Source organism: Natator depressus, chromosome 2 (genome assembly GCF_965152275.1).
Source record: "Natator depressus isolate rNatDep1 chromosome 2, rNatDep2.hap1, whole genome shotgun sequence".
Taxonomy (NCBI): Eukaryota; Metazoa; Chordata; order Testudines; family Cheloniidae; genus Natator; species Natator depressus.
Genome location: NC_134235.1, coordinates 162,728,884 through 162,741,222, shown reverse-complemented (window position 1 = coordinate 162,741,222; position 12,339 = coordinate 162,728,884). Strand labels below are relative to the sequence as shown.

Sequence of the window (12,339 nt, the reverse complement as noted above, 5' to 3'; positions counted from 1 at the left end):
GTGTGAGTAATTCCATTGAACCAATGGGGCCCTGGATTGAAATTCAGGCGATATGGGTTCAATACCTAACTCTGCTGTATATTTTATGCATGACCTTGGAGAAGTCATTTAAGTTCTGATCCTGCAAATATTTGATGCATGTGTTTATCTGAACAGTACCTATGTCCTTACAGTTTGACTGATTGGGCTGTTAGTGTAAGGACCATCCTTCCTTTCTAACCTCAACTATGGCCACACTACTCAGAGGCTGAATTTGAATTGATAGTGTGTGCTAGCTCACCTGTTTAATTACTACAGGACACTGAAAATAATACATAATTGGAGATTTTGAAGAATTTACAGCAGGTCAGATTCTGATGTATGTCAGTGTAACTCCTGAATAATTCTAGGGACATCAGGGGAGTTATCCGAGATTCACACTGGGTTAATCTGGATCAGAACCTGGCCCACTTTGCGTACGTCGCTCGCTTGTGTACGCTTTATAATACCCTTGCTAAATTCTATTTGTCAGGGTTGCATTTTTCTTTGCTGGCCAAGTAAAATATCATGACAGCAAGGGCAGGTGAGTTGCTTTTCTGCCTAACTTTCAGGATGGTTTTTCCACAGGGCGTTAATTTATTTTATTCTACCGCAAGTGGCCATTGGGTACCCATCCCCAATGGGGCACTTTTACGAGGCTTACGTTCAAGGTCCTGAGGCTAACCATCCCCTGGGGAGAAAGCCAGTGTTGTGCATAAAAGAGGAGAGGGCTGGCCCATCCTGCAGCGCACGAAGGGTTAACGGGTGGGTCAAGGAGAAGCCCCGTCCCGCAGGGCAGCGTCCTGGTGCAGAAGAGGCTCGGTGAGAAAAGAGGGTGTTGCCCTCCTCTGACAGCCTCCGCGAGTCTCCTGCGCTCTTCGGGGCTGCTGGGCTCGCCTTAAAATGAACCGCTTTGCAGGGCGCGGGGGAGCTTAGCGGGAGCGAGATGCCCGCTGGAGCTGGCCGGCTGTAGTCATGTTGCATTGGAATGAGGAAGTGGAGTGGAGAGGGGAGGGACTGAGAGCGGAGCTGCCTCCTGCCGCGGCTCTGCTGCGAGGAGGAGCCGCAGCACATGGAGCTGGAGAGGACTGGGAGAACTGTCTGCAGCCAGCCCCGGCCAGAGCAGGTACCGTACTGCCGAGCCGCCGCGCTCCAGGGGGGCAGCGGCTGAGCTTGGCAGGGCTGGGCTCCTTCGGCGTTGCCTTGCTGCTCGCCCTGTGCCGCCCTCTGCCTTTTGCTGGGCTGCGAGGAGCCGGGGCTGGCACCTGTCTGAGCACTTCGCTGTGCTGCAAACTTTTTTTTTTTGTGGGGGGGGGGGAGGAGGAGAGGGGGTCGGGGGGAGGAGAGGACAAATTTTGCTGAGAAGAGGGGCCAGGGGTGAGTGTGGATGGTGCGAATGGTGGGGAGCTAACTTTTCTGCTTAGGGCAGGAGAGCCCTGCTAATGTTTGTTAGGGGCCAGCGCTGGTGTCCTGTCCTGGTGGTCTTGCGTTCTGGGATCATAGGATGGTCACAAGCCGCGGACAAGGGGGAAAGTTGTCATTTGCAGGTGCCTAGATAAGGATGAGCCGTTTCTTTCGTGGTGCTTTAGCAATGCATATTTGCTTGTTTGCATTATTATTCTGTATTTGCCCTGCTAAAAGCGGATCCGCTTCCCCCCCCCCCCCCCCATGGATCCTAACCTCCTCCTCTTCAGAAACAGGTAGTTTTAGATGAGATCCTGAGGAGTCCCTGGGATTTCTCTGTGTGTCTAGTGTAAATTCCAGGGAAATACACAAGAAAACCTCAAACTAATACAAGGAAGGCTCCCGTGTTTTGTTTTATTTGAAAGAAATAGGGAACAGTGTGAGTTGAGTAATTTCAGGAAGTTGTGAAAGAAAACTGGGAGATTACAGAGACTAAACAAGCTGGTTCTCTCTCTCTCTCTCTCTCTTATTTTTTAAATGAATGTTACCAATGTTCCTTCTTATCCTGACTACGCATGCTAGTAGGAAATAAATGTATTGAAATGTAGGTTGCAAAAAAGAGCCAAGATACTTTTGAATTATTCCCTAAAGTTTTTAGAAATAGGCAAAACCAGTGAGATATTTTAAAACAATTATTCGTTATTTTTAAAAAAAATCAGGAGGGTGAGGAAAGTAAGGGGACAGTAAAAACATAATCCCCTCTCAGGAGCATGCTTCAGTGTCTGTGGATCACCCTCAGCACCTAAGTTCATTCAAAGCTGAAGTTCAACTAGTTTGCCCCTGTAAATTACAGAAAGAAGGCAGTGGGGGTTGCATAAACCATCAGGGACTTGTGAGATGAGCAGAATATATTTATTTGGAGATCTGGCTATAAGGAAGGAACCATCTTCATTGTTTTGTTCATTGTGGTGTAGGCTCTCTCAGTTGAAGATTTGTTCTTTCTCACCACACAGCACAACTTGTTATTTCCATAAGTGACTGTTTTGCCCTGTAGTCACTTTCAAAAAATTAGTATAAAAACAACTTCACACTTCAGATGTCATTTATAAAGAAGCTTCTAATTTTGTTTTTGTTTTTTTAATTTAAGAAATGTCTTACTTTGGGACAATGTTCTACAAAGTACAGCAAGACTGTCCTGCATTGTACAAAGCATCCTCTTAGGATTTTGAGAGTTAAGATCCTTGATAGTATTGTGGTTATTTTCTGTTTACAGATAACTCTTAAAACTACTATCCTAATACAGTTTATAATCTCAAGCCCTTAGTATGAAACCGGTGTTTTGTAGAATGTAATAATTTTTAAAATGGTATGGTCTACTGATCAAGCATAGCAAATAATTTGGGAGGAAAATAATGTACTTTTTTTTTTAAATGTATAAATGAGCATGCTTGGTATTTACACACATTAATGGAACTGGAATTTTCAGAAGGGCAAGGGTAAAGATGGAGAACAAAAACAAGACTGAGGACTCTCCAATTCTATTTTGTCCATAGTTGGACGAACATAGGTTGTATCCAGATGCATGCACTGTTTTACAATCCTTGGAAAAACCACCAAAAAGAGTAGCCTACAAGAGAGATTTTATTTGTTTCATGTGTTCATGACTACTTCCACCTTTGCAAGTTTTGTAACGATTAGTTCATTTTAAAAGTAAAAGACAAACTAAGGGCCAGATTCTGCAAACTCTCACATACACGTGCATTAACATCAATGGACTGCTCATGTGGATTGTAACTCATGCAGGATTACACCCTAATTAAAATTGGATACAATAAACAATCATTAAAATATAAAGATGAAAAGTTAAAATATTACATTTAACCTCCACTTCCCCACCCAAAACCTGTCAAATAAACTAAAAGGTTTGTCTTGCATCAGTTAAAACAAGGAAATTACATGAGTTAGGTTGCCACTCTCAACTTGCCCTCAACTTCCCTCTTTATGCCCTTGTATTTCAGGGATCTAATGTGAGGAGTTCATGAAGCACTTCTGCTGCAGTGTCTAGACAAAATGTGAATTAAGGATGGAGTGGCAGTCTTAAATTGAAATTTCATTGCCTCTGTTGATTTTACAAGCCACTTGAAAATTATTTTAAAAAAGAAGTGGGAATATGTTTTGTTTTTTAATGTAGAAAAATTAAGAAAAAGACAGGAAAAAATCCATGACTACAGTATTGTATATGAGCTTACTTTAAGCCCGGTATTCCTGCTCATTCGGCTGATATGGAATGCACCAAAATATGCAACACTTCTTGAAAAGTAATTACTTCTTTCATGTTGGAGCTGCTTTTTGAATATAAATTGTCCATTTACAAGATTTGTTTTGTTTTTAAATCATGAGTGTACATCAAAAAGAGAAATATGTTCATTTAAGACCCATCTCTATGTTCATAAAGTTGGAAAGGGAAAAAAAACCCATAACACTTGATCCTGCATTGAGCACTTGAACTTTTAGTCTGAACCGAACTTGAATGCCCAAGTGCTAAATCTCTGTCCTCTCAAAGAGCAGCTGCTGGACGCAAGAAATTGGATGAAAACCCTGTGCACCCAGAGTCTCTGCTGACATACTCTCCTTTTAGAAACTACAATCCTCATAAGTAGAACTGGGTGGGGGAAGACTCGGCTAGCTTGTGGAGCTCTACACTTCACTTTGTTTGCGATCCTTCCTTGTTCTAGTGATATCTAGTCCCAGAGATGGGGCCAGGTTTAAAAGTCTTGTAATAAATGTTAACTTTTGGGCATCTTGGAATTGTGTTAGCTTTTTATTGGTAACATTTAGTTAAATATTTCTTTTCTACCAAGTGTTGTAAATGAAAATGTGAATATAAATATAAAATAATTAAAGTTAAAATTCATAATCTAAGAACCCACTTTTTGAGTGAAATCTTGACCCTGTGGAAGTCAGTCGGAGTTTGGCATTGTCTTTAATGAAGCCAGGATTTCACCTCTCATGCATTAATATCTGGAGTCAGGACCTACCTTGAATATTTTTCTTCCAGTGGAGCTGCTTTGGAGACACAGGCATAGTGTGAAATTTTGGAGACAGTGCACATTTTCTCCAGAATTAACTGTTGTTACTGGTCAAACACTGATGTTGAAGGGCACAGCACATGAATTACAGGACTTAAATGCTTGCCTGTTCCACTATATGCTCATAATAATTGTGGAAACTTAAATGTTTTTCCTTGGTGCATTATTTATCCCATATAATGTTTTGCTGAGTGGCCACATATCCTGAAGAACACTAAGTAAATTGCAGCATTTTGTAGCATGTGCAGAAATTACAATGGAGCAGAAGACCTGTCATACATCTGATACAGCCTAGGTGGCATGTCAAATACCATTGCTAACTTTGGACACAGATTGGTGGAATGCTTCGTTGTGTAAGTGTGCGTATGATATTCACGCAACGTGCTGCATGATAACAAAATGCAGCAATCCCCATTCCAATATTAGTAAAGCAGTTTTTTATTCTGTTGTGAGCTTTAAAGACTAAAACCTGGTTCACCCGTTACTTCCACTGAGTAGCTACACTAATGTCAAGTGTGGGAAGAGAATCAACCTGTGGTATTTTAAAATAGTGGTAGAAGATTGTATCCATATTGCTCATCAAATAAATTGGATAACTCAAAAATGATGCCACAAACCTTTCCACAAAAAGAAAAGGAGGACTTGTGGCACCTTAGAGACTAACAAATTTATTTGAGCATAGGCTTTCATGAGCTACATGCAGCCGATGAAGTGAGCTGTAGCTCACGAAAGCTTATGCTCAAATAAATTTGTTAGTCTCTAAGGTGCCACAAGTCCTCCTTTTCTTTTTGCAGATACAGACTAACACGGCTGCTACTCTGAAACCAAACCTTTCCAGATATATTTGTATTTGAACTGAGAGGTACTTATACCAACTGTTTGCACATTCCAGAGGTAAGGAAAATGCTTTGAACAAGACAAAGCACCGAATAAACTATATCTCCTATGTTGGCAGTTTGTGCTTGGAAACTTTAAAAAAAAGAATCCAGTAGGTGTTAAAGTCACTTATCCAACCCAATCCTGTATCTCTTCGGTAGGTAAAACTTCCACTGAAGACTTCAGTGGGATTCTCGTATTTATGAGGACTACAGAACTGGGCTCAAGAGTTAATTTCATTGTCAGGTTTTCTTAATGTTCACCAATGTACTTGAATGCATTTTGAAGTCACAATTTTTCCTGCTACACAGTGTAGAAGAATTAAACCAAAGTTAAAATAAATAGTAACATGTCGAGCTGATTTTAATATTGGCAACTTCAGAAGATGTTAGCAGCTGTACATGTGCAGGTGCTGATGTGCTGCTAATATTTTAAGGGGTTCCCACAAAATTTCCATTTTCATAATTTCTGTGACAAAACCCTGTGTTCCAGGGAAGCATGTGAGCATACAGAGGGAGGGTTGTGAATTTAATAACTTTCCATTTTATAATCTTAAGCGGGGAGAAGGCAACATCCCTGGACAACTAAACTAATATTAAGTGCATTTGCTGGAACTGTTTAGAAAAATATGGGGTATATGTTGTGTCATTTGAAATGTGGACAATGAATACGCTTAAAAACAAATAATGTCTGCCTGGGTGTTTGATTCTCTGGGAAACATATTGAAAATCCCTGCCACTTAGTGAAGCAGCCCAAAGGCAAAACCACTTGCTCTTCTCAAGTGTTTTTATGAGCCCCAAAGAATCATTTGCCTGTGGCAGTGGAAGATTTAGCAATATCCAGAAAGGTGTGTGAACCCTGTCAGAGGCAAGGAAATTACCCCAAATCACCCTTCAGTTTGGTGGTGAATTTTAACAAGGGAATGCGCCAAGCCCCCTCCAGCACGTTATGAATAACTATACTGTTGTATCTCCCTAGTGGCTATGAGTCGGAAGTGATTACGGAGGGCAAGTTGCCTCTACCAAGGTCAGCTTTGACTTGCTCTCCTCAATCCTACATGTGTGCATCATTATGATTTAAAGTCAGTAGGAGTTTTATATGTGGATTGAGCCCTAAATTTGAACAGAACTGAGAATTTTTGCAGAGAGTGGAATGGACTGTGGTACATCTTAAAAAAAAAAAAAAAAAAGGGGCAAAAAAACACAACACCCATAAACCACACCTTTTTCCCCCTAAGCCATGCCCTCTTTTGTGCTCTGAGTGTTTCAACATGAAGAGGTTGTGGAATGGGTAGTGATTGACACTACTTTGAGCTGAGTAGACTGTAACCAAGTCAAATTGTACCTGTTGAGTGCAAATCTAGGCCCCAAATCTGCAGACTGATGTATATTCTTAACTTTACTCAGAGAGTCATCACATTGGGAAGTTGTGTGTGTTAGTGCAGGATTGGGAGCTTACCTTGTGAGTGTCCTTCAATACAACGGAATGAATTCATATTGCATTTTTCCACGAGACATCACAGGGTGATTTAAATAAAATATAATCTAAAATATTAATGATTTTAAAAGCAATGGGAAGCATCTGTTCCTTTAGCTTAATAAGATATATTTTTAATAAAAAATTTAAAACATTTCTATTCCCAGGTTGATGTTTCATTAGCCTTCTCAGTAAAAGAGACACTGACTGACTGACTGACAGATTGTAACCATGAAACTGACTACATACCGTAGACCAGACCCACAGTTAAAACAATGAAGTGACAGCAGTGTAAAACTGGAATAATCAATAGTGGTTTTGGTCCAAAGTATTGCAAAACACAAAGTAACCAAAAGAAAGAAATGGGGGGGGGGGAATTTGTTAATTTATTTCAGTTATAGTAATTTTTAGGAGTTATTTTTAACTGTAGGAAACCCCCTCCTCCCCACATATAATATACTGTTCCAAGCTAATAATGCCCCTTTATCATCTTAAGCAATTTGAACACTGTGAAGAGAAATTAAGAAGTAATTCCACAATCATGGGTATAGGTATTAAACCCCCTTGTCATTTTCACAAACCAAATTGACTGCTGATTCTTACGTCAATATATGGCCTGGGGTATTTGGTAACAAAAGTTCCATCAAATATAAAAATGTCCCTTTCTCTCAACTGTTTTGCTAGATTTGCTGTAATAAACATTTCTGTGTTTTTAAAGTAATACATAAAAATTCAGTTCTGTATGGGATGTTCCCCCTGACTTGAGAGGCAGTGTGCAAGAACGTCCTAGAGCAGAATTTGGCTCTTGGATAGTGTGCTTTGTTCGAAGGTAGAGTCAGTGCCTTAATTTACACTCCTGACTTTTTTACTCGGTTTGTTTATTTGATGGAGGCATGAGTCTCTTCTGTATGATCGTGATTTTATTTGGCTTAATGAAGAAAGGAGTCAGAGTTCAATGAATTAGTAAAGCATGGCCTCAATTAGGAAAATTGTCTCTTTATTTTTCTCATTGTGCAAAGTAATTTTTTTTAAATGAATCAGGTTGCAATCTAAACATTTGGAAGATCCTTTTAATTTTTTGCTTTGGCTCAGGTAGGAATATCTGAAAATTGCAAGAATTTGTATACAAAGTGAATAAAAAGGGAAGATATGTATTCCTTCCCCTCGTAATATACTGCAATAGAGATACAACTGAAATCTTATAGAAAGTGAGTAAGATTATATATGGAATGTATATACTTTTTAAAAAACACCATTTGCAGTGCTCTTACAATAAATTCCAAAAGAACTGAGAATTATATAGGATGTTTGTTTCAACTTTTTTCAGACCCTCGCAATTGTTCACTAACGTGGAGATTAATTTTACAAGTGCCATATATATAAGTATTTTGAATCTGTGCTTTTAGCAGAGTTCTTTTTTTTAAACTCTCATGTCTTGAATTACAGTGCTTTCCTCATTTTATAGACAGAAACTCTCAATTGTATTTTGACTGTACGTTTATAATTGTTTTGTCAATTCCCATAGTTAACCAGAATTTACCCCTCCTAGGAGTAGAAAAATGACTGTATTAAATAAACTCCTCCCTCGACTTTTTGGAAAATGTTGACTGTAAACTGGGTAGAAGAGAAATTGTGATGGTGAGAGGGAACGATTGATCTTTGTTTTAAACTTCTTTTTATAGAGTCTCTTAATAGCAGTGAAGGTATTTTTAACTGTTATTGGAAACATACCGAAATCCATAATGTGATGCTCAATTTTCTGTCTTTAGAAGGGGCCCTTTATTTTTCTTCTGAGTTACTATTTATATTGAGTAGTGTGATGGGGAGGAAATTAAAATAGAATTAAAATGGTTCAAAAGTAGCGTCATTCACAGAGATTGTGAAGTCTACTTTATTAAATTACAGTGATAAAGTTAATTATCATCTGCTTGTAGAGATATTGAAAACTTTTAATTAAAACTAGTTTACAGGTTTCTAGCAATTTTCTACAAGTATTTCCACCGCATCCTTCTCAGTTGATTCAGAATATGCTACATTTTACAAAACTTAATAACCTTCCTTCTTTTTCCTTCCTCTTCATCTACCTAATTTGGCAGTAAAGGGTCCCTTAAAACAAAATGATCTCATCGACAGTAGATGCATTTTTTTAAAAAGATAGAAAAAAATAGAAGGATAAATACTTTTACAGGGTTTTTCCTCTTTGTTAGTTCATCATCTCTCCATGGCCTTTGGGCCAAACCTCAGCTCTAGCAGATTTGAGGGAATTATCTCAGTAACATTCTGCAGTTTGAAGCCGTTTGATGCAGTTAAAGATACAGCTACACTGCAGTTATGCAGATGCTTGCAACGGTTGACTTTTTTCATTAATTGGGGACCCGTACATGCCACTCCTCACTTAGTCATGCTATTAATATACATACACTTTCAAATACTTTGAATGGTATATTCTTTGATGGTACCAGGTTTGCCAGGAAGCTATCTGGGTTGGCTTTATCGAGTTTGACCTCTCTCTGTATTGTTGAAGCTACGACTCATGTGAGATGCATTGCTTTAGCTATGGTTTTTTTATGTTGTATCCTGTCTGATCAAGAGCCACTGAGACTTATATTTCAAAGACCACAAAAAAGGAGACTCACTATAATAATATCAGTAATCATTTAAGGCCAGGTCCTGCAATTCTAACTCAAATGAGTTCCGTTTACTGCTTGCGTAAATGAGGGTTGCAAAATCAGCCCTTACTCTGTATGGCTTTGTTGGGGAGGGTTATGGGTTTTTTTTAGAATAGACCTATTATCCCATGGTCATAGCAATGGAAGAGTCCCTGTTCAGCCATCATGTGTGCTGTATGCATTTTGGGTGGGATTTTCAAAAGTGCCTAAGGCAGTTAGGAGCACAAGACTAATTGTAAATGGTACTTGTTCTTCTGACTCCCTTATACACTTTTAAAGCTCTTACCCTTTAATTGTGCACATAATTTGAGAGAGCAGTATCACTGGCTATGTGGTTGTTTAGTTGTGCATCTCTGAGACCTTTCCACTTAGGTATTGGGGCTTAAAAATCCCACAAATTGGGTAGGAAACAAGTAGCAAGGAGTGTAATGTAGTTACCTGGGCCCTATTCATACTTCACAAAATCAAATAAGAAGAACTATATAAACAGAGGGCCAGATTCTGATCTCAGGTGTGCTGGTGTAAATCCAAAGTAACTGCACTGAAGTCAATAGTGTTACTCCAAATTTTCATCAGTGTATTTGAGATTAGGACCGACCCTACAGTGTGTTATTATAAGCCTTGATCCTGCAAACATGTATGTACTTAACATAGGCATGTGGGTTGTCCCATTGAAGTCACTACCCAAGTGCCTAAACCAAAGAATGTGGAAATGTAGCAGGATTGGGATAGTACGTTGGAGTTGATTAGGCAATAGGCCTTATCTGGTGTCTCTTCACACTCCGAAGACCCATTGGTTTCAGTGGAAGTTTTGGTTGCGGAGGATGCAGGCCTGAGCTCTCATGCTTGTACATCATTTTGAATGTATAAAGCACTTTATAAATGCTATGCTTTAATGTGTATGGTTTACTTTTAAATTTTCATTGAAAAATAGGAGATGAAATAATACACCAACACTCCATTTGCAGAAAACAAGTTTGGTGCATTCTGAAGGGCAACATCCTGAGTTAGAAAAATTAACCTTATAGAGATTTCTTCCCCCTAATAGCAGCCTAAAGGACCCCGTTAACTTTTGGGCCCAAATTCATCATTGATATAACCCTACTGCAATGAATTGCAATTGATGTGAACACTTAATCTGGCCTGTTTTGACCGTTAGGTGGGGAAAAAATAGCTTGGAGTTTAGAATACGCATATTGGGCCACATTCTCCTCTCGCTAACACCAGTGCAACTCAGCTGAATTTGAATGGTGTTGCATGGGAGTAACTGAAGGCAGAGCTTGACCCACTCAACTTTTCTTCAGACTATGAAAGGTTAAGTGTTCCATGTGAACACATTCAAAATTGTGCATGTATTACACTTAAACATGATGTGGCTGGCATACGCATGTGCATTTGTCATGAACAGTGCATAGGCAGAGCTGTAGAGAGGAGTTGACACGAGGAAAAGAAATCATGTGCATGTCTGCATACACAGGATTTGACCAGATGGTACCCTGTACAGATTCTGTGTATTTGTGTGCATATAAATTGTTTTCTTATTTAAGGCATCATTTTGTGTAAAACAGGACCAATATAGTCCTTCCATTTTAGTGTGTGTTTCTCTAGGATTAATAATGTCACAACCCAAAGATTTACAACATTTTGTTTTCAAAAACATTATAATTAATTTTTGCAATCAAGTCTCTAGATTATTAAGAGGAAAATGTATTGGTTTGAATTCAATTTCTAAGGAGATTTGAAGAAACTATATAATATTTTAAAGGGAGCTTTGTAAATATTTTCTGTAATGGCCCAAGCACTTAAATCCATATTTAGGCACCTAAATAAAAGAGGCCAGAATTTCCAGAGGTGCTGAGCACCTGCACCTCCCATTGAAGTTAATGGCTCCTTATTTGGGTGCCTAAATGTGGACTTATGTTTAAAAACGTTGGCTTACATTCACTGTTGGCATAAGCAGGGGCAACTGTGTAAAAGGCAGTGAAATTGCACACACTTGTGCCTATAGTGAATTTGAGTTTAAAATTATTATGAAAATTTGGAAGGGGTTGGTTGTTAATGTTTTTCCTTTTACTAAATAATAGTGCTTTCCCCCAATGTCTCATGCCATATACACTTCTGCAGAAATCTTTTTGTGTCCACCTGTGATAACATTCAAAAGCCAGTCTTAAATTGTTACTTTGGTGGGGGGAACCCTAGTGTCCTTACTCAGGGCTATATCCTGCTCCCCTTGAAGTCTATAGCAAAGCTCCCATTGATTTCAATGGAAGCAAGATCAGGTCATCAGTTCTTACTCACGCATATACCCACGTCAAAGTCACTTGAACAGGTAGTGCTCTCATTACACAAAAATTTGGCCCCATGGGAGATTATGCCTAGGTAAGGATTTAAAAACCTTTGTACCAGTGCAGGGTTACAAAAAACGTATTGTCCCAGCACTTAGATATGAGTCCAGTCATGTGTCCCTGGTAAACCTAAAACTTTCGTTGGAATTGGTTGGGATTTCACTGGTACTTACAATCTGAAGACACTAGCATTACACTAGTATTTTCCCCCCATCAAATTAGGCATCACCTGCTTTAATATAATGAATTTACATTTTTTGAATGATCAATGCTGTGGGTGCTGAACACACATAAGACTAGTTATGAGGTCCAAAAGACCATTTCAAAAAAGACATTCCTTCCTCTTTCCCAACCAAACTAATATATTGCCCATCCACTCATTCCAAAACCCTAATCAATCTCTTGTCCCCCCAAAAAAGCCTGGGGAAAGAAGTGAGCCTGAGAGAATGTACTGAAGGTCAG

The 12,339-nt window shown here is 39.1% G+C and overlaps 1 protein-coding gene across 1 annotated transcript in view; it reads left to right on the top strand.

Moving 5' to 3' along the window:
- The first annotated feature begins 1,035 nt into the window (after nt 1-1,035).
- IKZF1 (IKAROS family zinc finger 1) overlaps nt 1,036-12,339 on the top strand; it is a 91,734-nt gene continuing 80,430 nt past the window's right edge. Inside the window, exon 1 of the mRNA XM_074943220.1 lies at nt 1,036-1,144. The gene's annotated coding sequence lies outside the window, so the exon portion shown is untranslated. The remainder of the gene's footprint in view (nt 1,145-12,339) is intronic.